Here is a 23782-nt window from a genome sequence, read left to right on the forward strand (position 1 = left end):
TGGAGCAATGGTACAGGGAGGGAGGAGGGAGGGGGGTTCGGGATGGGGAACACGTGTATACCTGTGGCAGATTCATATTGATGTATGGCAAAACCAATACAATATTGTAAAGTAATTAACCTCCAATGAAAATAAATAAATTTATATTTAAAAAAAAAAAAAAGAATACTGGAGTGAGTTGCCATTTCCTCCTCCAGGGGATCTTCCCAACCCAGCAATCAAACTCACATTTCCTGCATTGCAGGTGGATTTTTTTACCTGCTGAGCCAAAGTAATATACATAATTAAGAGTGATATTCCTTTAATAACTGAGGTTAACATTAGGCTTCTTAGAATATAAAATAGATAACAATTATCTACTAGGCAGTGCTAGACACTGTAATGAGCTATGTGTGTGCATACATATACTTTCAGTTCAGTTCAGATCAGTTCAGTCGCTCAGTCGTGTCTGACTCTTTGTGACCCCATGAATCACAGCACACCAGGCCTCCCTGTCCATCACCAACTCCCGGATTTCACTCAAACTCACGTCCATCAAGTCCATGATGCCATCCAGCCATCTCATCCCGTCGTCCCCTTCTCCTCCTGCCCCCTAATCCCTCCCAGCATCCGAGTCTTTTCCAATGAGTCAACTCTTCGCATGAAGTGGCCACAGTACTGGAGTTTCAGCTTTAGCATCATTTCTTTCAAAGAACACCCAGGACTGATCTCCTTTAGAATGGACTGGTGGATCTCCCTGCAGTCCAAGGGACTCTCAAGAGTCTTCTCCAACACCACAGTTCAAAAGCATCAATTCTTCGGCACTCAGCTTTCTTTATAGTCCAACTCTCACATCCATACATGACCACTGCAAAAACCATAGCCTTGACTAGATGGACCTTTGTTGGCAAAGTAATGTCTCTGGTTTTTAATATGCTTTCTAGGTTGGTCATAGGTACCTACCCCCATTGGGTTTTCTACATTAAAAAGTTTATTTAATTTATACTTTTTAATGTAGAAAACCCAGTGGGGGTAGGTACCATTACTACACCAATTTTATAGATGAGGAAAATGAGGAAAAGGGAAATTAAGTAGCTTGCCCAAGGTTACACAGTATATCAGTGAGGGTTCTCCAGAAGAACACAACAAATAAGATTTATTTTAGGAAACTGTCTCAAACAATTGTGGAGGCTGACAACTCTGAAATATATACAGCAGGCTGGCAGACTGGAAACTCAGGCAAGAGTTGCTTCTGCAGTTTTGAGTTTGAAATCTGTAAGGGCAGGTCATCAGACTGGAAACTCAGGCAAGATCTTTATATTACAGTCTTGAGGTAGAATTCTTTCTTTCCCAAGGAAACTTCAGTCTTTTGCTCTTCAATTAGATGTGGTTCAACCACCTTATCAAGAGTAATATCTTTTAACTTAGCTGATTTTAGATATTAATCATATTTATAAAATACCTCCATTGTCATTTTAATGTCAGTATTGTATTATGCTAATGACTGATGACTGGAATCAGAGACAGAAATGAAAAATAACTACCTTTACTTTTTACATCCATGAATTGTTTCCTCAATCAATTGTAATTCTCTCTACAATTCAGGAGAAGGAAATGGCAACCCACTCCAGTATTCTTGCCTGGAGAATCCCATGGACAGAGGAGCCTGATGGGCTACAGTCCATGGGGTTGCAAAGAGTCAGACACGACTGAGTGACTAACACACACGCTACAATTCCACTGAGAGGCACTTGGAATAGTAATGGGAACAGAGTGGACAGAGCATCTAAAGGAATATTCTCATTATAGTATATATCTTATTCAGCTTTTAGTGAGAGACATGCCAGTACATTAGACCTTTAAGAGTCGTTATTGTTCAGTCACTAAGTCATATCTGGCTCTTCGCCATTCCATGGACTTCAGGACACCAGACTTCCCTGTCCTTCATTATCTCCCTGAGTTTGCTCAAATTCATATCCATTGAGTCAGTGATGCTATCTAACCATCTCATCCTCTGCTCCCCTCTTCTCCTCTTGCCCTCAAACTTTCCCAGCATCAGGATCTTTTCCAGTGAGTCAGCTCTTCGCATCAGGTGACGAAAGTATTAGAGCTTTAGCTTTAGCATCAGTCTTTAAAATGAATATTCAGGGTTGATTTCCTTTAGGACTGACTGGTTTGATCTCCATGCAGTCCAAGGAACTATCAAGAGTCTTCTCCAGCATTGCAGTTTGAAAGGATCACTCAGCCTTCTTTATAGTCCAACTCTCACATCTGTACATGACTACTGGAAAAACCAAACCTTTGACTAGATGGACCTTTGTCAGCAAAGTGATGTCTTTGCTTTCTAATGCACTGTCTAGTTTTGACACAGCTTTTCTTCCAAGGAGCAAGAACCTTTTAATCCCATGGCTGCAGTCACTGTCTACAGTGATTTTGGAGACCCAAAAAATAACCTGTCACTGTTTCCAATTTTTCTCAGTCTATAGTCCATGAAGTGATGGGACTGGATGCCATGATCTCAGGTTTTTGAATGCTGAGTTTTAAGCCAACTTTTTCACTTAAGAGTGCTCACTGCCGAATGCCTTACATGCATTGTATTAAAACATTTCAAATATGTCTCCTTCTCCAGATCTGTAATTACTTCATTCTCTCTCATGTTTCTGCTGTTGAAGCTCAATGTTCAATGGAATTTAAAACCTGTCATTAGCTGTATCCTAAAGGGTCTAAATAAAATAGAAAGTGAAAGTGAAGTAGCTCAGTCGTGTCCAACTCTTTGCAACCCCATGGACTGAAGCCTACCAGGCTTGTCCGTCCATGGGATTTTCCAGGCAAGAGTACTGGAGTGGGTTGCCATTTCCTTCTCCAGGGGATCTTCCTGACCCAGGGATCATACCCTGATCTCCCCCACTGCAGGCAGACGCTTTGCCCTCTGAGCCACCAGGGAAATAAAATAGAGTAATATGCTATTAGATTCATTAAGGGAATGAAAGGGCTTCCCTTGTGGCCTATCTGGTAAAGAATCCGCCTGCAATGTGGGAGACTTGGGTTTGATCCCTGGGTTGGGAAGATCTCTTGGAGAAGGGAAAGGCTACACACTGGAGAATTCCATAGACTGTATAGTCCATGGGGTGGCAAAGAGTCAGACACGACTGAACAACTTTCACTTCACTTCACTTCTTAGTCAATTGCTTCAAAATCAATGGGCAGTGCTTACTAAGAGAGTATACTGCCCCAGATTCCTTCCAGCTGATGAGAGACCTATAACTAAATTCTAGTCCTAAATATCAGCAGAAGTGTTTTGTAGGACTTGAGAACAACTGGTTGAAAGGTGTTACTAAAGTTAGTTAGAGTTCATTATTTTCCCTTACACTATTCTTCCTTCTGCAACTCAGACAAGATAACTGAAGCTCTTCCTGCCATTTTGGATTGTGTGGTGACCTGAAAAAGGAAACCACACCCTTACATGGTAGAATACAGAATCAGAGTTTGGCTGCCTAATGAAGCTCTGTGACTGGCATACTAACCTCTGGATTTCATAGTTCTTTCTCTCTTTGCATGCCCTCCAATCTTCTACTATTGCCACATGATAGGCTACAGTAGTAGAGAAACCCATGAATGCAGCCCATTGATGTCAGCCTACTGAAGCATAGATTACGGTAGAGAAAGACAGAAAAGTACCCATCATTCCAAGGTGTGAAATTATGATACAAATGTGAAACACTGATCTCAGAGAAGTTAAGGAAACTCCCAAATTACAAAGATTATAAATGGTAAGGTCTGGTCTTAAACTCATACTTTTATCCTTTCTATGCTAGCATTAGGATTAATTAACACAGGATGAGAAAGAACAGGTCTAGACAAGCATGCAGTCAACATGGACAATAGTGGATAAATTATATAGAGTGACGAAAAGAAAAGGAGGGTTGGAGGTGAGTTCCAGAAGAGACAAGGTAAATAAAAGATCGCCTCTTAGACAAATTAAGAGTCATTACATCACATTGACATAATCCCCCTCTGATTGAAAGAACAGTAAGCAGAATTTACAAGCAACTGTCATCGTGTAATACAGCTAAGATGGAGTGTACAGAGTCTGAAGATTACCTTTACTCAGAAGATCTTAAGACAGATTCTCACTGACTGTGGTCAGCATAGTCTTTTAGAATGACTGTTGCTTCTGTAGACTTTGGACGACATGAACAATACTATGCCTTCACTTTTGTATCCTCATTATCTAATGCAGGTCTAGACACATGTTAGGTGCTCAATAAAACTTGCAGACTAAATTAACACAGACACATTGATGGTTAGTGTCATGCCCTCTGTAGGGAAAAAAAAAATGGCTAGATTGGACCCAAATTCTACAATTTAAGTTATCTGGAACAACTTTCTTAACTTTTACACTTATTAATCAGCAAATTGAGGAAAATGACATCTTCCTCAGATAGTTGTTTGGAATAATAAGTGAACACAAGTAAAACAATGCCTGGAATGTAATAAGCATTCGGTGTGTGTTAACTCTAATTCTTGCATGTTTTAAAATATCTTCCCTTTGTTATGTTCCTTTGATTAAAATAATTTTTAGCCTAGTTGAATATGAGTGTTTGGGAAAAATAACAGAATGAGAGAAAACATTTATGTGAGAGAGGAAAATTTGTGAGATAGTCATTGGAGAGAATGGGTTAGGACTCACTGTGAGCTCATGGTGTTGAATATTTGGTTGATGCTAGTGATCAGTAGTCTGTGGCCCCAGTAGCTGTGCAAATGTGGTGTTCCTCCAGCATACATCTGCTGCTGCTAAGTCGCTTCAGTCGTGTCTGACTCTGTGCAACCCCATAGACGGCAGCCCACCAGGCCCCACCGTCCCTGGGATTCTCCAGGCAAGAACACTGGAGTGGGTTGCCATTTCCTCCTCCATTGCATGAAAGTGAAAAGTGAAAGTGAAGTCGCCCAGTCATGTCCGACTCTTAGCGACCCCATGGACTGCAGCCTACTAGGCTCCTCCTTCCACGGGATTCTCCAGGCAAGAGTACTGGAGTGGGGTGCCATTGCCTTCTCCAAAACATACATCTAGGCCATCTTAAAAAGACTATTTTTATATATCACTTTAGCATGGGTATACATATTATTTATAAAAGCTTTCAGGATAAGAATAAGGATTAGATAGCATTTATTCTATTGGAATATAAAAAGTTGAATGACATTTATTGGAACATTAGTTATGAACCTTACAAAATAAAACACATCCTCCCAAAATATTTACAGCTTCCCAATAACCAAGTGTCCTAATTTGCAAAAATTTACAAACCTTAAGAATATGAGTTAGTAGAAAAAGCCACTGCATGACTTCTAGCCACATATAATAATAAAGCCACATATAATAATAAAGCCACATAATAATCCCACATATCCATCCAGTACTTCTAACATACAAACTGAAAGTCAGTTCCCATGTACTTTAACTGATCATGGTACATTTTATGTTTCTCTTACTCTACCCCATACTCTTGAGAGTCCCTTGGACAGCAAGGAGATCAAACCAGTCAATCCTAAAGGAAATCAACCCTGATTATTCATTGGAAGAACTGATGCTGAAGCTGAAGCTCCAATACTTTGGCCACCTGAGGCGAACAGTTGACTAACTGGAAAAGATCCCAATGCTGGGAAAGATTGAAGGCAGGAGGAGAAGGGGATGACAGAGGATGAGATGACTGGATGGCATCACTGACTCGATGGACGTGAGTCTGAGTGAACTCCAGGAGTTGGTGATGGACAGGGAGGCCTGGCGTGCTGCGATTCATAGGGTCGAAGGGAGTCGGACACGACCGAGTGACTGATCTGATCTGATCTGAGCAGAGTAAAAAGTCATTGAAAAACATGATTCCTGTTCCATGTTATTCTTGTCTCCATTAATAGACAATAGATACTAATGTCTACGTTACAGTAAATAATAAAAGGCTATCTGTATTTACTGTCTAAAAAGCACTTTGAACCAAATGAATTTAATGTTGCTTATTCATTGTTAAATTTTAAGCTAGCTCTTTTAGCAGTATTTAACACAATCTTAATTGACGCAAAAGTCCACTCACAAAGAATTAATCTAGGATAGTTTCTCCTATGAATCAGATAGAACCAATAATACATAAAGTAGAAAGTGTTAGTCGCTCAGTCACATCTGACTTTCTGTGACCCCATGGACTGTAGCCCACATGACTCATCTGTCCATGGAATTCTCCAGCAAGAATACTGAGTTGGGTAGCCATTCCCTTCTCCAGGGGATCTTCCCAACCCAGGGATTGAACCTGGGTCTCCCACATTGCAGTCAGATTCTATACCATCTGAGCCACCAGGTCACTCCTAAAATTACATTTTTTAAAATCGTTCACATTGGCCTTCAAACAATGTTCTTATAAACTATGTGGAATTATTTCAAAGTACAAACCTTAGTTTAAAATACATTTATATTTATTGCTTAATATTTGCCTTTAAAAGCTTAAGATTTTATTTTAGCAAAATAAACATTTTAAAAGCTGTTTCACATGTGAAATTCTCTGTAATGTATAATTTAATAAAATGATCAACATACATGTGTTTCTATGTTTTTTTTATAACAAGCTCTAAAAACCTGGCAAATTGTATTTAATTTTGTTTGTTTTGTTCTGAAAATTTTTTATTCTCCAGTAGCCAACAAGGGAATGCAGAAATGTCTCCAATGGATAAAACTCAGGATTCTTTCTATTCTTTACAATATATATGGTATATGTGGTAAATCTATTATTCTTGGTATGACAACCACTATGCTAGCATTTTTTAACATTTCACTAGCTGAATGATTTGTTTATTTAACTAATATGTGGGGTGGGGGGGAATACTACAAAAATGTAGCATTGAAATCTCTAAACTCTTCCTCTTTCCCAGATTTGGAATGCTTATTAAAATTCTTCAAAGAAAGTGAATTATTTCATTAAAACATGATGTACAGCAGGCCTTTCCTGAGGTTTACAAAAGTTTGCAAGGCTGTGCGTAGCCTATTACCATTTTGTAAGTGGCTGGATGTTCTCTAAAATCAAAACAGAGGGAGACAAGACAGTAATTGGTCTTGTCATCAAACAATAAAACAAATTAGCTTTTTGTTGGCTTTTTCTCCCCTTTAAAGTTTCCTTAAATTTCAAAGTCAAAGAAAATAAAATCTCTCTGGCCATCAAACAAGCAGCCTGTTAAGAAAAACAATTTCTGATGACAGCAAAATGCTAAATAAAGCTCTTTCAATTTGGAGAAGCCTCTTCTCTGTCTCAGGGTAGGACTTCGCTAAAACCATTCCCGATCAAAGGATATCAGTTATGTTTTTAAAGATATTTACAGAAGTAAATTTCACCACTGCTCTTAGGAAAACATCTCTGTTAACAAAATACCAATGCAACAAACTACTGCCTCTGGCCACTGAGGTATGCTTTGTGATTCTATCTTCAATTTCTGAAGTTACTGAAATTTTATCCTGGAAAGCTGGCAGTAGAAAAAAAAATCAGAGAACAAGAATATGCAAGTAGCAAAGGATAAAATTGAAACTTGTTCCAAACCTGGAAAAATCTAACAAATTACAAATATTTTTCAGACAATTAAATTGATAACACAGATACAACTCTAATAAGTAATCATACAGTATTTATTTATGAAATAAATAAATGCCATAAAATGTCTACAGCATCACTGTGATATAGATCTCCCCTATCAGCATGATTCTTCCTGTGAGAAATTTATATGTAGCAACAAGCCAGGATAGGAATTTTAAAGAGGAATTTATTTTATTTCACCTTATAAAGATAATGACACATAATATCTGATATAACTGACATTTTTCATATTTTAAGCTTTTAGAACAGATGTATTAAAACAGCATAGTTATTTAAACTGGTTTTGCTCTTGCTTTTGAAGTCTTCCTTCCATTTTTATCTCATTAAGTATTTATTCCAAATAACAATGTGGCAGGCAACAAGGATATCGATAACAAGGTGACAGGGGCAGAGGAGCTGATAAATGTTGCTTTCTATTTCTTTACATTTGTGGCAAAAATTATATAAGAATTAATAATGTACTATAATCAGTATTTAAGTTCTAATTCTAACTCTCAATAAACTTAGTATCATTTGGCCTCCATTTGCAGAAATCAGCAACAGTAATAACCTACCACAGAACAATTATGATGATAAAAGGAGACCACGTATGAAAAATAATTAGTGACAGTCAGACATGAATTGAGTGTGTTATATATGCCAGGCACTACGCTGAATTTTTTCATGTGTTATCTCATTTTCAGTGTTTAAAGAACTCTACAAAAAGAAATATTTTTTCTTTCACGTGTTGCTGTGATTAGTCGCTCAGTTGTGTCCAACTCTGCGACCCCATGTACTGTAGCCAGCCAGACTCCTCTGTCCATGGAGATTCTCCAGGCAAGAATACTGGACTTGGTTGCCATGCCCTCATCCAGGGGATCTTCCCAATCCAATAACCAGGTCTCCGACATTGCAGGCAGATTCTTTACTGTCTGAGCCACCAGGGAAGTCCAAGAATACTGGAGTGGGTAACCTATCCCTTCTCCAGGGGAACTTCCCCACCCAGGAATTGAACTGGGGTCCCCTGCACTGCAGTCGGCTTCTTTACCAGCTGAGTTACCCGGGAAGCCCTCTCCTGTGTTAATACGCACATTTTGCATTACAGTAGCTATACAGTATCAGAGAAGGTAATGGCACCCCACTCCAGTATTCTTGCCTGGAAAATCCCATGGACGGAGGAGCCTCCTAGACTGCAGTCCATGGGGTCGCGAAGAGTCGGGCACGACTGAGCGACTTCACTCTCACTTTTCACTTTCATGCATTGGAGAAGGAAATGGCAACCCACTCCAGTGTTCTTGCCTGGAGAATCCCAGGGACGGCGGAGCCTGGTGGGCTCCTCTACGGAGTCGCGCAGAGTCGGACACGACTGAAGCAACTTAGCAGCAGCTGCAGCAGCATACAATATAGATGGGGAAACAATGGAAACAGTGAGAGACTTTATTTTCTTGGGCTCCAAAATCACTGCAGATGGTGACTACAGACATGAAATTAAAAGACGCTTGCTCCTGGGAAGAAAAGCTATGGCCAACCTAAACAGCATATTAAAAAGAAGAGACATTACTTTGCCGACAAAGGTCCTTCTAATAAAAGCTATCGTTTTTCCCGTAGTCATGTATGAATGTGAGAATTTGACTATAAAGAAACCTGAGCGCGGAAGATTTTATGTTTTTGAACTACGGTGCTGAAGAAGATTCTTGAGAGTCACTTGTGTAAGGAGATCAAACCAGTCAATCCTAAAGTAAATCAGTCATGAATATTTACTAGAAGGACATACTGAAGCTGAAACCCCAATACTTTGGCCACCTGATCCAAAGAACTGACTCATTAGAAAAGACTCTGATTCTGGGAAAGATGGAAGGCAGGAGAAGAAGGGGACAACCCAGGATGAGATGGTTGGATGACATCACTGACTCGATGGACATGAGTTTGAGCAAGCTCCAGGAGTTGGTAATGGACAGGGAAGCCTGGCATGCTGCAGTACATAGGGTCACAGAGTCTGACAGGACTGAGCGACTGAACTGAACTGAAATGAGTTTAAGTCCTTCAACTAAAATTTTCTTTCTCAAGATAGTGTTGGCAGTTCTATAGATCCTTTACATTTCCATATAAATTTTAGAATTCATTCAGCAGTTTCTTTTAATCTGCCTTCTTATAGCTTATTCTAACATAATGTTTATCACAATATATCATCATAATTTGTTTAAATACCTGTTTCTCTTCTACTGCGAGATCCCTCAAAGAAATGAATGTTGTCTTATTTATTGTATTCTTAGAATCTAGCCTCTTATTATAGAGAGTGCACTTTTGAGATTTCTAGTTATTTGTTAACTGACTAATACAATTAAGTCAGCCTTGAGTTGGTTCTTACGGTTTCTATGAAACAGAGTACAATCTTTCTCATAGGTTTTCCCCTAGGAAGAAATAATTCAAAAAAAAAAAAGTGTCCCTTGTATTTTAGCTATTTGAGACTATTGAGCTTGTCTCCCCACTCCTTACCTACAATAGAATTCATTTTCCTAAATTGATCCATTTTCTCTAAAGATTCAAATTACTGATTGATCTACTAAGGTTAGAACATATTGCCACTTACCCAATAGGTCAAAAATGGCCAAGATACACAACACTGTTGAGAAAAATTAAAGAAGACCTATATTATAAACATGCTGTGTTTATAGGTTAAAAGATTCACTGTTATTAAAAATGTCTGTTCTTCCAAATTGATCACAGAGTCAACATAATCATTACCAAACTTGATTTAGTAGTGAGAAATTGATGAACTAATTCTAAAATTTATATGGAAGCATAAAGGACCCAGAATTACCAACATAATCTTGAAAAAAAAATAAAAATGGATGATAAAAAAGGATCAATCCAGAAGGTCCAACATCTAGCAGGAGTTGCAGAAACAACAGGAAAAAAATGGTAGTAATGTTACTAAATAATTCAAGAAAGTATTGTTGAACTTCTAGATGGGAAGTGCTCACCCAATGCCTAGCACAGTGAATAGCACCAAGGCATATCACCAAGAAATTTGAGAATCCCCAGGGATAAAGAGTACTTCCTAAAGACTTGCAAAGAGAGTTAAAAACAAGTCCTGTACAAATGCTTAAGAAAAATTAAGAGATCAAAGTGATCATTTATAGCAACACTGGAAGCTAGAAGACAATGGAGTGACTCAGAATTCTGAAGGAAAATTATTAATACTTGAAATGCAGAATCATACTCTCATCTTTTCAAGTTTCTCCCCAATTAAAAATCTTTTTTTCAAAACTTTTTATTGAAATATAGATGGTTTACAATGTTGTGTTAGTTTCAGGTGTACAGCAAAGTCATTCAGTTTTATACATATTAATATATATACATTTTCAGATTCTTTTCCATAATAGTTCACCCCAAATTTTATTTCTCATGCTTTCAAGGGAAACTACCAAAGGATGTGTTTTAATACTATTGAGGAGCAAATTATTGAGCAAACGGATCCAACACAGAGGAGAGGTAAAGAGGGTTCAGAGAATGATGCAAAGAAGTCCAAGGCTGAGAGCTGTTCACAGACTGAGACAGCCAGCAGTGCGGACCAGAGCAATGGAATGGAAGGGTCCAGAAAAGAAAGCCAATGGGTTATCTAGTACATTTAACTGAATTAGTAAAATATGAATTGAGAAGCTATTAGATTATGTGGAAAGACTTAATGATAAGTACACTACATAAAAAAGCAAATGCAAGAGCAAGGCAATGATTAATGCCAGAAAGAAAAGTTGGAAACATTTATAGTCAAAATGTCAATGCTAAGTACTATATTTTCTTAACCAAAATCCTAAGAGGTTAGGGGAGGTGGAGAAAAGGTAAATCCATCCATCAAAATTGGAAATCAATAAACAATGTCTGGAATGCATAAATCAGGGCTTCCCTGGTGGTCCAGGGGTTAAGAATCCACCTGTCAATGCAGGGGACATGGATTCAGTCCCTGGCCCAGGAAGATCCACATGCCTTGGAGAAACTAAGCCCATGCGTCACAACTACTGAGCCCATGTGCCTCAACTAGAGAAAGCCTGTGCACAGCAATGAAGACGCAGCACAGCCATAAATAAATAAAACTTCTGAAAGACTCACAGAATGTATAAGTCAAGAAGTAATATGAGCTTAAAAAATGTACACTAGGGTGGGGGTGGGGAGGGAAATGAAACAGGACTGCTGTTAAACGTTTTCTTAGTATTTGTCTATGCATGCATATTACTTTGATAAAAATTTAAAGGGAAGATGTGAAAAAAAAAAAGAACTTTGAAGTACTAATCTCGGATTTACTGTGAGACTCATTGTGAAGTTACTTCGATACAAAAAATAATGCTATTGATATGAGGATCTGTTCTGTTCTGTTCAGTCGCTCAGTCGTGTCCAACTCTGTGTGACTTCATGGACTGCAGCACGCCAGGCTTCCCTGTCTATCACCGACTCCCGGAGCTTACTCAAACTCGTGTCCATCAAGTCGGTGATGCCATCCAACCATCTCATCCTCTGTCCTCCCTTTCTCCTCCTGCCTTCAATCTTTCCCAGCATCAGCGTCTTTCCCTATGTCAGTTCTTTGCATCAGATGGCCAAAGTATTGGAGTTTCACCTTCAGCATCAGTCCTTCAGTGAATATTCAGGACTGATTTCCTTTAGGATGGACTGGTTGGATCTCCTTGCAGTCCAAGGAACTCTCAAGAGTCTTCTCCAACACAGTTCAAAAATATGAGGATAGACCAATAGAAAAAATAATAGAATCTAGGGATAGACCCACATATACACATTCAAATGATTTTCAACTAAGGTGCCAAGACAATTCAATAGCATCAGTGTTTCTAATAAATGACATTGGAACAACTGAATATTCATATGGAAATAAACCTAAGGTATCCCATATACAAAAATTAATTTAATAAAGTCCATGTACCTCACATAAAACCCACAACCAAAAGTTCTTAGAATAAAATGTAAAGAAATATCTTCTTTTCCTTTTATAAGGCAAGAATTTTTCTGATAACACACAAAAAAGAAAAAAATAATAAATTGGGCTTCATCAAAATTTTAAAGTTTTTTCAATCCAAAGATACTACTAAAGTGACAATAAAAAAGATGAATGACACAATTAGAAAACAGTCAAAACACTTGAACAGACACTTTACAAAAGAAGATATATAATTGGTCAACAAGCTCATAAAGATGCTTAATGTTTTACTTCTACTCCTTTTTACCTAAGGGAAATTAAAACATACATGTCCATCAACAGAAAAGCTTAGCTTTGAATGCTCACAGCAGCTTTATTTTAATAAGCCCCAAACATGGAACAGACCAAATATCCATCAATAGGAAAATAGATGAGCAAATTGTGGTAAGTTCAAACAAAGAAATACTACTCAGTTCAAAAATAGAAGGTGAGGCAAACAAATTACTAACCCGTAAGTTAATCTCAAAAACATTTTGCTGAGTGAAAGAAGGCAGACACAAGAATATACATATATAATTCCCTTCATGTTCTTTGTGAGAATAGGCAAATTGATCTCTGGTGATACAAGTATATGGAGGATTCCACAAATGAGACAGCCTTCTTGGGGCTCTATTAGCAGAAATGTGATAATAGCAATACTTGCCACAGGACAGTTATGATGATAAAACAGGACCATGCATGAAAAAATAATTAGTAGCTGTCAGTAACATGAATCGAGTATGTAATATGTGCCAGGCACTATGCTGTCTGATTTGTGGATTCTTCCTTATACTTGAACTTGATTGGTTTCCACGCTGATTTCCTCAGATCAAACATGGCTTCACTCCTAACTTTGTGAACTCAGGATTCTAAGCCAAAACTTAGGATTTAATAAGCATTTATGCTCATCAAAACACCTTGAGTTATCCCAAATGCAATAGCACCCCTGACCTAATCTATTAAATAATTATTACTCCTAAATTCTCACTCATCTTATCACTGCACAAGATTCCAGATGTATTAAACACACACACACACACACTTCAAGTAGATTTGCTGCCTTCATTTCCACTTTTAAGGTTTCCACACTGATTTCTAAAGTACTCAGTACAATATTCTTCACCTAGTGAGTTCTGTAATGCATAGTGATGATTAACTGACATTGAAAAGGTACATACCAACAAGATTAGGTTGATTCTATTAATGATTAATGTATTCTATTACCCTATAAAGGATAGGCCTTTTGGGACTCTGGTATTTTTAAAACATCTTTAAAACATCATATGCCTATTCAATATCTCGAAAATATCAAACACTCTGATTCCAGAAATACATTACTGAAGCATTCAAGAGATGAATGCCCAATGATTAAAAATCTTTAGCAAAAGAGTTCCCATCATGGATTTTATTTTGCTAGTTGCAGGATGGGATGGGCAAGAGCTAGGGGAGGGGGCTTGGTAACTCTTTATTTGCCAAAAGCATTTAATAAAACCAATTGCTTTAAAAATTAATGAGAAAACTGTAAGAACAAAGCAGATATTCTTGGAATATTACTTGTAAGATAAATAAGCCATACAGTAGGAGAAAATAACATATTCAGACACACAATTCACTTTTTTTCTTTCCGGCAACATACATTATCTGAAAATTGAACCAGTATCAAAGAAAGGCATTCTAGGAAAATGAAGCAGAGAAAGGAGGAAAGACATGGAGAAAGAATAGCAAAGCATTTCTGGTTTTCTTCTTAAAAGAAAGGAGGAGGTGGATGCCAAAGGTTGAAACCTGCAAATCAGTAAAGGACAGACAGACTAATTCTCTTTCTGCTTCAGCCTCATGGAGGAGAGTCAAAAGATGTGAGAAAGAGCAGCAGCCGTTTCTGCAAAACAGAGCAGAATGTTGTTTCTTCAAACACCCCAGTATGATAGTCTGAAATCAGTCATTCTGTTTCTCCAAGTGATTGGCAATAATAGCAAGGTACCAAAACTATGATATTACAACCAAGATGAAGGTTTTATTTTAGATGGCCTAGATTATTTTCTTGTGTGTCTGACTTTCTGTAAAATTTAATCTTCAATATTTCCAGAGATTCACATCCTGAAAGAAATCAAATAGGCAATTACAAGAAATAAACTAGGGAACGATACTGAATATCTTGTAATAACCTATGAGAGAAAAGAATCTGGAAAAGAGCATATATATATATATATATATATATATATATATGAATCATTTTGCTGCATACCTGAAACTAACACAATATTGTAAATTAACTAGACTTCAGTAATAAAAAACATTAAAATTAAAAAAAGAGAAACCACCTCATTAGCTTGAAAGAAACATACTACACCTAAATTACTTTCTTCACTTCTTTTGCTCTATTTTATATCTTATTAGTAGAAGATACACTCAACACACTGTGCCTTTCCACTGAGTTATGGTTGAATAGAGCTAATCCTGGGAACCTGATTTCATGGACTAATCATACATATTTTCACTATTAACTAAGTCTTGGATTTACTTAATTTGCTGTAGAAAAAAGCAATTGGAAGAATTGGGACTAGCTAAGACAGAACCCAGGACAGTACAAACTTTGTATTAAAGAATAATTTTCTATAGGCCAGAAGAAATTTCTTAAATCCATGTCAAAGACTGATAGTTTTCCTTCTCAACAAGTTTCCGCCTAACACCTTTTCACTGAATTAACAACTGTCTCAGCATTCAAGGATGAAACCACATCCAAGCACTTCTTTGGAATGTGAGAGTAACAAACATATTTCTCTTAAGGAACAAACAAGTAAACACTGGAAAATAGAGCACCAAATTTATGTGTTACTTTGTCTAGTCCCCTAAATAATTTTATTTGATCCTTCCTGGTTATCCTCCTTTTTGATGAATATGAATTTAAGAAGTCAGTAAGCCATTTTGATTTATTCTCTGAAAGACCAAGGATACAGAATAGCATTGATGATTGTTAGAATTTGCATTATTTTATGACTTACATATCTAGAATTTTCCTTATGTAATTAGTATCTAAAATAGTAACACTCAGAAAAGTGTCACAAATTATAAGAACAACAGAAACTATGTTCTGCTTATCAACATCCTAGCTTCCCAAAAAGATATTAAATGATTTCAGTAAGTACAATATGCAAGAAGTTTTGTCTCTAGCTAAGACAATTTGCAAACCATTAAATAGGTTTTTATCCTTCTGTAGATTTAAACTTGCTGTGGAAACAATTCAGAATGAGTTTCTCAAATGTATTGGACCAAGGACCTTTGTTTATATATCAATTAATGATCTTTGATGTGTTAACTTTTGAAGAAGCTAGTATATTCACCTAGAAATCCTGAAGGCACAGAACACCAAAGTCAGAAATAAAACATGGATATTGTACCACAGCCTTTCTCAGTGTACAAGGCAGTTTCCAGATCTCTAGGACTGAGTGATTCCTATAACAGCATCTTGCTGTCCTGCCCCAAGTGCTGACATGGTCAATTCTTTGTGATTTTTCTTTAGATAACCATTATCTGCCCCAGTGAAAGAAAGTAGTAAAATAATTTTTAAAACTGGGGGTTTACAAGCTTCTAGCATCTCATTGTTTGCCACAGTTTGGTAATTCTCAGAATAAAGTCATTTAATGTTCCCATTACTTTGCCAACAAAGGTCCGTAGAGTCAAAGTTATGGTTTTTCCAGTAGTCTTGTACAGATGTGAGAGTTGGACCATAAAGAAGGTTGAGTGTCAAAGAAGTGATGCTTTTGAACTGTGGTGTTAGAGAAAACTCTTGAGAGTCCCTTGGACTGCAAGGAGATCAAACCAATGAATCCTAGAGGAAATCAACCCTGAATATTCATTGGAAGGACTGATGATAAGCTGAAGCTCCAATACTCTGGCTACCTAATGTGAAGAGCCAACTCAATAGAAAAGACCCTGATGTTGGGAAACAATGAGATCAGGAGGAAAAGGGAACAACAGAGGATGAGATGATTGAGTGGCATCACTGACTCAATGGACATGAGTTTGAGCAAGCTCCAGGAGATGGTGAGGGACAGGGAACTCTGGCGTGCTGCAGTCCATTGGGTTGCAGAGTCAGACAAGATGGAGCAACTGAACAGAGTTCCCATGACAAAAATTAACTTAGATCTCACAGGCAGATTGACTATCTTTAGATTTCTCTTACCTGCCAACTACGACTTTGTTAGTGCAATTCTCCTACTAGTTTTGGGAGGTTTTGGAGGGAGGGACACTAACATAATTCCCCACTATATTAATATTTAATAGTAATGTTATGGTATGATAAATACATAAAGCCTCTTGGAGATGTACAAAGCACTTTTTGTTTACTTCAGTTTCATTGTAAAATAGTGACAGTAATATATGTCTCATGGGGTTTTCTTATTTATTTATTTTTGTTTGCACTGCTGCACACAAACTTGCTCTAGTTGCTAGTGGGGGTTACTCTTTGTTATAGAGCATGGGCTCTAGATTGCCGGCTCAGTAGTTGTGGAGAAGGGGCTTAGTTGCTCCATGGCACGTGGGATCTTCCTGGACCAGGGATTGAACCTGTGTCCCCCGCACTGGCAGGCAAATTCTTAACCACTCTACAACCAGGGAAGTCCTCAAGGGGTTTTTTTGAGGGCTAAAACATGTCCATCAGGTTCAACTATTAGAATGAAGAATACTCCAAAAAATGTGTTTCCCACCCCTCTGCACACACACACATATATCCCCCTTTACCCGACTGCCCACTTGCAATTGGTGTAGAAGTATATGAACATTAGTAATGTCAAAGGATGTTATTAGCCCTAAATCTCTAAGAGCCAATTATCAACTGGAAATGAATATTTCTTTTTTAAAAGGTATATTCATCCTGTACATAAATAAAAAGTATTTATTGTTGTTTTCTAGAAACCACAAATAAAATGTGTTCATTAAATGTACTTACAATGCAGAGTTTCAGTTTAAGAAGGTGAAGAATTTGGGAGATGGATGCTCGTGAGAGTTGCACAACAATGTGAATGTACTCAGTGCCACTGGACTGTATGGTTAAATATGATTAAAATATTAATATTATGCTTCATGTTATGTGACTACTGCAATAAAAAAAAAAACATTTAAAACATAGGCATAGCAAAAAAAAAAAAAGATGGTTGAGTATATTTCTAGAAGAAAACAAAGAAAGTGGTAAAATAATGAGTAGTATTTGGAGTACATGGAGTACATAATAGAATCCTTTAAAAAATACCGGAGTAACGGTGGTGCTAGAGGTGACGAATCCACCTGCCAATGAAGGAGACATAAGACATGTTTCAATCCCTGGGTTGGGAAGATACCCTGGAGTAGGAAGCAGCAACCACTCAGTATTCTTGCCTGGAGAATTCCCTGGACAGAGAAACCTGGCAGGCTACAATTCATGGGGCTACAAAGAGTCAGACATGACTTGAGTGACTGAGCAATGGAATTGTTCATCATGGTATTGATGTCCAGTCCTATAAACTATGTAATTTACACAGCTCTTTAATTATACCACCACATTAAAAATTACTTTTCATAGCATCAGGGTAACCTCGATCTTAAGAGACTGGTGTTTTAATCTTCTCTCTGTGCTTTTAAGCAAATATTTTCTCCAAGTTATAGATTTTGTCTATTTAAAATAACATAATAGTATAATGGAATAATACTACCAAGTACGGATCAAATTAGATCACTGATAAGCTTATAAATCTAAAATTTCAGGCAAGAGAATTTGATATTCAGAACCTGATTAAGAGGCCTACTTGTGGTCAAATTCAATTAGTCTCAGAGTACAAGCATAATTAGGGGCTTCCTTGGTGGCTCAGAGGTAAAGAATTTGCATGCAGGAGATGTGGGTTCAATCCCTGGGTTGGGAAGATACCCTGAAGAAGGAACTGGCAATACACTCCAGTATTCTTGCCTGAAAAATCCTACGAACAGAGGAGCCTGTAGGGCTATAATCCACGGGGTCACAAAGAGTTGGACATGACTGAGTATGCAGGCATTCACAAGCGTAGTTATTGGTAACCACATCTGAAAAATAGAAGGGGACTCAGAAATCTCAGAGAAGGGAAAATGGTTTATTGGATTATCCAGACTCTCCAGAAAGGACCCACTAAAGACAAGATAATGAAGAACTTTGTTTGTCATGCTAATTTGGACAAATTTGATAGTAATGAAGACTGGAAATAATTTAAAATCACTTTGTAACTGTTGTTCAGTCACTCGGTTGTATACAACTCTTTGCAACCCCATGGCCTGGTTTCCCTGTCCTTCACTATCTCCTGGAATTGGCTCAAACTCATGTCCATTGAGTTAGTGATGTCATCCAACCATCTCACCCTGTTGCCGCCTTTTCCTCCTGCTCAAAGTGTTTCCCAGCATTAGGGTCTATTCTAATGAGTCAGCCCTTCACATCACGTGGCCGAAGTATTAGAGCTTCAGTTTTGGCATCAGTCCTTCCAGTGAATATTCAGGGTTGGTTTCCTTTAGGATTAGCTGGCTTGATCCCCTTGCTGTCCAATGGACTCTCAAGTCTTCTCTACCACCATGGTTCAAAAGCATCAGTTCTCTGGTGCTCAGCCTTCTTCGTGGTCCAATTCTCACATCCATACATGACTACTGGAGAAACCATAGCTTTGTCTAGAAAGACCTTTGCTGGCAAGGCGATATATCTGCTTTTTAATACACTGCCTAGGTTTGTCATGGCTTTTCTTCCAAAGTGCAAGCGTCTTTAAATTTCATGGCCGTAGTCACCATTTGCAGTGATTTTGGACCCCTAGAAAATAAAGTCTGTCACTGTTTCCATTTTTTCCCATCTATTTGCCATGAAGTGATGGGACCAGATGCCATGATCTTCGTTTTTTGAATGTTGAGTTTTAACCCAGCTTTTTCACTCTCCTCTTTCACTTTCATCAAGAGGCTCTTTGGTTCCTATTCACTTTCTTCCGTAAGGGTGGTGTCATCTGCATATCCGAGGTTATTGATATTTCTCTCAGCAATCTTGATTCCAGCTTGTGCTTCATCCAGTCTGGCATTCCGCATGATGTACTAGGCATATAAGCTAAATAAGCAAGCAGACGATATACAGCCTTGACATACTTCTTTCCCAATTTTTAACCAGTCTGTTTTTCCATGTCCAGTTCTAACTGTTGCCTTTGGACCTACATATAGGTTTCTCAGGAGGCAAGTAAGAAGGCCTGGTATTCCCATCTCTTTCAGCATTTCCCACAGTTTTTTTGTGATCCACATAGTCAGATGCTTTAGCATTGTTAATGAAGCAGAAGTATATGTTTTTCTGGAATTCTCTTGCTTTTTGCATGATCTAGTGGATATTGGCAACTTGGTCTCTGGTTCCTCTGCCTTTTCTAAATTCAGTTTGTACATCTGGATGTTCTTGGTTCAAGTACATTTGAATCCCATAGCTTGAAGGATTTTGAGCTTTACCTGGTAGAGATTTTCCCTAGTAGTCCAGTGATTAAGATTTTGCCTTCCAATGCAGGGAGTATAGGTCCCATCACTGGTCAGGAGATAAGATCCCACATGCCTAGCAGCCAAAAGAAACAAAACATAAAACAGAAATAACGTTGTAAAAACTTCAATAAATAAAGACCTTAAATATGGTCCACATCAAAAAAACAAAGGTAACTAAAATAGAAATATTTTTAGGAGGAAAATTCCACATTCAATGTAAATGGTCAAAGTGGTTATTCTTTGTGAACAAAGTGGTTATAAAAAACAGGCAGACATAGATCAGGTGAAACGTGATGCTTGATTGCAGTGGGAATTATAATGAAGAGCAAAATTGAAAAACTTACATGTTGGAACTCAAGAGCCAACTACCCTTTCTTAATCATCAGAGCAAAGAATGACTGTATTCACAAAGAAATGTGTCAATGGGCAAGTGAAGGTCAAACCACACAAGCTCAGATGGTATTAATAGTTAGAAATTTAACCATGAGACTCTCACTGACTTGCAAAACTTTTCAGAATTACAACTGAAATGCTGAATTTCAGGGGGTCATCATTTTATAAAGAATTACTGGCATTGCTTATGAGAGTTGAATTATTTCCAAGGGCAGTGTTGTAATATGATGGTGTATCATCATCCATTTCTCTTTTTTAAATTAATTTTTTTGGATTATAGTTGCTGTACAATGTTTAGTTTCTACTCTACATTCTCTACTATATATAGTATATATTCTACTATAGTCTCTACTATATATATATCCTCCCTTTTGGACTTCTTCCCATTCAGTTCACCACAGTGCATTAAAAGTAAAATTCCCAGTAACCCGCCAGGCTCCTCTGTGGAATTTTCTAGGCAATGGTACTGGAGTGGATTGCCATTCCCTTCTCCAGGGGATCTTCCTAATTCAAGGATTTGACCCATGTCTCTTATGTATCCTGCATTGGCAGGCAGTTTCTTTACCATTAGCATCTTCTGGAAAGCCCAGTAGTATATATACACATATGTCAATCCCAATCTCCCTATTCCTCCCACCACCCCACTTTCCTTCTTGGTATCCATACATTTGTTCTCTGTGTCTGTGTCTCTATTTCTGCTTTGTTATTCTTCAGATCTGCAGACGTTTTTCTTCTGAGGCTAGAGACAATAAGGTAATTCTTTTCCCCTGATGCTTACTTCTCACAAATTAAAATTCAGAAAACTTTCTAAATACCTACAGGTGAATGACCGCAATGCCAGAGCATAAGCTAAGCAATTGATGCAGCTTCATTAGGTCAGAATGAATTGCTGTCTCACTTCTGACCTGAATGACAACCCATGATAGGTTCTCTTAACAGGTAAAGGCAAGCTGGTACAAAATGTATTTCTATTTTAGTCAGACACAAACTGGGTTTAAATCAATAGAGGGCCAACAATTTATCATCAAAGGCGTGGAGGATGGACTAGCATGTTTAGAAAAAAAGCCAACTGATACCTCTTTGTGATAGCACAACACCACAACCGCCACACAGATCCAAGCTGCTCTTCACCTTGAGGCCTTGGCATGTGGAGTTCTTGGAACACCCTTCCTGATCACCACAAGTTTCTGATTAGTGCAATTAGTACAGGCTGGGAGATGAGTGCCACACACCAGAAAGAGGGTAAGACCCACAGGAGCCACAGTGAGATCATCTGGAGCATGCTTCCTCATGGGAAATGCCACTGTTTCTTAAGGCATCACTGAAAGCATCACTCAATGACAATTTTAATATCTGCTTAACCGCAATTTGGAAAGCAAGTAGCTATGTAGTGCTTCTAATTTTAGCTTCTTTAATTCTCAGGACCTTTTTACTCTGTGTAGCATTTTCTCTTGAGCTTTGCTGTGAGGAAATCACTAATCTTATAAAATAAAATCATAGAGTGATGACAAATGTCACAATCTTCAGGAAGCTGCATCCAGTTGCTGTTTTCCACTCTTTTAATAGTGCCATGTTTTACAGATTAGTGTATTTGGCACTGAGATTTCAGAATGATATATTTATTTAAAGAAGTGACTACTTAAAACATGTTTATCTGTGTTTATGTTACTTTGTAAGTCTCCCAGTAACCAATGATACATTATTCTTGAGAGGGAGAGCATCTTCCCGGGTAGAACCTTGCATGAAAAAGCACAGCCTAGGCCTTTGCTTCTGTAGTTTTTCCCCTTTACCTTAGAAATACCATTTATTTGGTCTTGCATAAAAGACCTTGTATTTTAACGCCTTTAGAATGAGATTTTGTGTTCAAGTATTTTTATTTAGTTTTGGTCTGTTTATTGTCTACAGTTAATCTAATTTAATTAACTTGACCCGAAAGCATTAGTATTATATTTTATTTGTAAACTGAAACATTTCAGTACCCCTCTGGGAAGCCAAAAACTGACTAAAGATTTATTTTACAAAAGCAGCAAATTATTTTAAGATCAACTGAACTCAAGCAAGAGTGGAAAATGTGAGGATCAAAGAAGATTGTAAACACTGAAAGTGTAGGCAGGAAAATACAAAATTTATCCAAATAGCCTTGTAAAACATTTCTGGTTAGGGTTATAAAGGGTAAGCAATATTTTTGGACTACTATGGGAATTTTGCCAGTGTACAACACAAAACTTCCTTTGACACCAGAAAGAAATTTATAACCAGCTAAACTGTGGCCTCACTTATGCCTGCTTTGTCTTTTTGAATATGATTTTTACTGTCAATGTATATCATCCCATATTCTCCTAGTCTCTTTCTAGATAGCTCTTAAATTTTTCAAGGCAAATTTTTGGGTATTGGAGTGAAAACACTGTTTATGAAAGGAATTAAATTACCTGTACTAAAACAGTGATACCATTTTGCCCTGTCAAAAAGTTGTTTCTTGGTTCATTGTGAGTAGTTGATAGACCAGTGTGGTTCTTAAAGTGTGGTCCCCAGACCAGCATTGCCTAGGGACCTTCCCCTGGATCTTGTTGCTACTGCTGCTAAGTGACTTCAGTCGTGTCTGACTCTTTGTGACCCCATGGACTATAGGCTAACAGTCTTCTCTGTCCATGAGACTCTCCAGGTAAGAATACTGGAGTGGGTAGGCATTTACTTTTCCAGAGGACCTTCCCAAGCAGGGGTCAAACCCTTGTCTCTTACATCTCTTGAATTGGTAGGCAGGTTCTTGTTCAGTTCAGTTCAGTTCAGTTGCTCAGTCATGTTCAACTCTTTGTGACCCCATGCATTGCAGCACACCAGGCTTCCCTGTCCATCGCCAAATCCTGGAGCTTACTCAAACTCATGTCCATCAAGTCTGTGATGCCATCCAACCATCTCATCCTCAGTCATCCCCTTCTCCTCCTGCCTTCAATATTTCCCAGCATCAGGGTCTTTTCCAAAAAAGTCAGTTCTTCACATCAGGTGGCCAAAGTATTGGAGTTTCAACTTTAGCATCAGTCCTTCCAATGAATATTCATGACTGATTTCCTTTAGGAAGGACTGTTTGGATCTCCTTGCAGTCTAAGGGACCCTCAAGAGTCTTCTCCAACACCACAGTTCAAATGCATCAATTCTTTGGCACTCAGCTTTATTTATAGTCCAACACTCACATCCATACATGACTACTGGAAAAACCATAGCTTTGACTAGATGGACCTTTGCTGGAAAAGTAATGCCTCTGCTTTTTAATATGCTATCTAGTCTGGTCATAGCTTTTCTTCCAAGGAACAAGCATCTTTTTATATCATGGCTGCAATCACCATCTGCAGTGATC

The 23782-nt window shown here is 37.9% G+C and overlaps 1 non-coding gene across 1 annotated transcript; it reads right to left on the reverse strand.

The window, feature by feature from the left end:
• Positions 1-934: 934 nt before the first annotated feature.
• Positions 935-1020, reverse strand: MIR10184 (microRNA mir-10184). Its single transcript, NR_162221.1, has one exon. It is a non-coding gene; the product is annotated as a microRNA mir-10184 (primary transcript).
• Positions 1021-23782: the final 22762 nt, after the last annotated feature.

The sequence above is a fragment of the Bos taurus genome, chromosome 3, assembly GCF_002263795.3.
Source record: "Bos taurus isolate L1 Dominette 01449 registration number 42190680 breed Hereford chromosome 3, ARS-UCD2.0, whole genome shotgun sequence".
Classification (NCBI taxonomy): domain Eukaryota; kingdom Metazoa; phylum Chordata; class Mammalia; order Artiodactyla; family Bovidae; genus Bos; species Bos taurus.